This window comes from Cupressus sempervirens, chromosome 3 (assembly GCF_028749045.1).
Source record: "Cupressus sempervirens isolate cs-2001-9-10 chromosome 3, ASM2874904v1, whole genome shotgun sequence".
NCBI classification, from domain to species: Eukaryota; Viridiplantae; Streptophyta; class Pinopsida; order Cupressales; family Cupressaceae; genus Cupressus; species Cupressus sempervirens.
Window position 1 is genome coordinate 361,185,724 of NC_143120.1, and position 3,218 is coordinate 361,188,941.

Consider the following 3,218-nt stretch of genomic DNA (forward strand, 5'->3'; position numbering starts at 1 on the left):
GCTATCCATGACATCATGATGAAAAACCATCCTCTAACTATGAGAATCAACCAAGGCATTAAACCATCAAAGAACTCAAAGTGCACATCATGAGCCCCTCAAAAGAAAACCAACTAACCATGATCCTCAACCAAGAAGATATACCACCATAACTGAATCAAAAAATTCAAGCTAATGAACATCAAGGATGTACCTGTATAACCAATCATGTCATGCCAAAATCTATGACACCATGATCACATCTATGAACCGAGCATCTATCTCTCAAAGTGTCCAACCTGTCAGCATAGTCAACCACAATCCTCCACCATGACTGTACCTGGTAACAACATCTCATCCCTTCTACATGAAGATAAAATCAGCAAATTATGTGACTTAGGGCATAGACAACCCAAATCCAATCCACCAATCTGAATATGCATCAATAATGAAAGATCAATGGGCAAAGACAACTCATAACCAAGCTATAAATGCAACCTGTAAGTATAGACCGCTTACAACACTGCACAACTTGTAGACCCAACAAGTCATCATGCATATCCAAACCAAACACTGATAACCATATCATCATGAGACCAAACTGAAATATAAACTGAGTATACAATGACATCAAAACTTAAATTTCCAATGCCATAAACTCACAATGTTACCATAGTCAAAATATACCTATAAAATGTTCAGATCAATATATCAACAAATAAATCATGCCAAACCTACACCAAATCTGAACCAATGTGTAGAGCTCTCCAAGAGCTTTCCGTTGACTACTCAAAGTCCAAAATCTGACTCCGTATGCCCAAGTTATGCCCTAATCCGTGCTCAAAATAAATAACATCTGACTTTAGGGCTCTGAAAACCTAAAAAAAATTTAAAATCATAGAACCAAACCTACACCATGTTGTAGTACTCTGAATTAGCTTTCCAACGCCTATAAGAACTTTGAAATCTGATATTCTGAGAGAAAGTTATGGCCATTTTACTAAGACAGTCTTTTTACCATTTTCAGTATGATTTTTCATTTTTAATTTTTTCAGTGACGAAAATTCTGACGGGATTAAATTTGACGGCCATCATGGGCTGAAACCAAAAAACTCTTTCATTTCCTCTGAACATGGCCAAACTAGGGCATATTATATATCAAAATTTATGGAAATATCGACCCGGATCCAATGGTGGGGTCTATTTTTGCCCAGGAGGTCATTTCTGCATGCTACCCCCCAAAACTCTCATTTAAATGAAACATCCGAAAAAATCTTTTTCTCCAACAATTTCACATGCCCAAATCTTTTAACATCCCATCATAACAGCAAATCCAAAACCCTCAGATCTGCAATAAATCATTCATATATCTTGCCCTTTTCTTTTATCCTCTCATGCATTCCCATGGATTCAATCTAGGGTTACAATAATAAAACCATAGCTCTGATACCACTTGTTAGGAAACTTGGTAAGAAAGAATATAACCGTTTCCACATAACCCATAATAGATCTAAAATAAACATGAAATTAAAATCCACATGCAAGAGAATAGACAACATACCCACAAAATTGTGACACAAGATATACCTTGGGAAACCCTCATTGAGGGAAAAACCCAGCCTCCAAAAGCATCCATCATCATGTATTATTCAACAAAAATACCATTGTCATACAACCATGGAAGCCTTCATGGCCATAGCCACAACCGAGCAAACTATGTGAACAAGCATGAATCCACACATCCCATGCCATGCTTTCAACCTTCACAAATGCTCCCTTGGCTAACCTGTCAAGCCTTGTCCCGCTCGACTCTTGCCTTTTGTCTTCTCCTTGTCACTCTCTCTCTACAACAACTACCCTTGTGGTTGCTTATATAGTAGCAAGTCCCACAAAAATACTAAGTGGTATTACATAAACCATGTGCTACCTAACCCACTGACCCCACATTTAATATTGGGCTTTTAATTCTTTTCCCCAATATTAAATAATTACATCAAATATTTTCACAATGTTACAATACAACTCATCAAGAATATTCCATGGGAATCTTTACATGTTGCACGTCTATCTAGGTACAACATTACATAATAAAATAAAATAATAAAATAACAATATTATGCAATGTGTACAACACCCATTATCTCAACAGTTGCTCGACCCCCTTTATCAAACGGCTTAAACATCACACACTAAAGCTTCATTCATAGAATAAACATGATAAATAGTCAAAGTAACTTATTTTTTCAAACTTAATTTTCACCTTAGTGTGTGATGTTTAAGGGTGACCTCCATTAGATGTTCTCACAAAATTAATTGTGAAAAAAAGAATAATTAATTATATCTTAATATTATATAATAAATAATAATTGTTATTGTTGTTTCACAATATAATTTTGATTAAATAAAATTAAGATTAGATAATACTCATGGTATAAATAACTTAATTTTCAACCTTCACTTAAAATATCTTCAATTTTAAATCATCACCAATCTAGTTTGAAAAGAGGAGAAATTATATGTGCACATGTTCCCATACACCTAGTGCCCAATATTTTTAGAAGTAATTTATTTTTGAAACATTACTCTTAAGTGTACTTTAAATATTTTGGCTAATAGAATGAAGATATTTACTTTAGTGAAGTCGTGTACCACAAGTCCTTATGCTACTACTTAGCTTATTTCATCTAAACAATTCTATTGTTTTAATTTAGAAAACCACACCTAAGCAATTTCATAAAATAGACATGAAATATTCTATATTTAAATAATCAATTTTAAATTGTTAAAAATTAAACTATTCTTAACTCTTTAGTTTGATTTAGCACTTTTATAAAAGTTTTCTTACTATTAGAATCTTAATTTAAAAATTAAATTTATGTAAAACTTTTATTATTAACAATAATCTATTTTATAACATAATGTATTTATTTCCTATCACTTAAAATTTTATAATTTTCCAAGTGATCAATAAAATATTGAACTTTGAGAGAAAATAATTTGAATCGTTCACAAGAAAGTACAACCATAGCCTTCTATCTATATACTTTTATAAACCATTTCATAGTAGAGATCAATATGTAAACTTGGATAGAATTTTTAAGAAACTCTGGAGCATGCAAATATGTCTATATTGGGCTTAATATTATATAATAATAACAAAGCTACAGAGTATCCTAGTTCGTAAAGTTTAAGTTTTCAAATAGATTTAAACTTAATTTTATATTAATCATGTTGAAGCA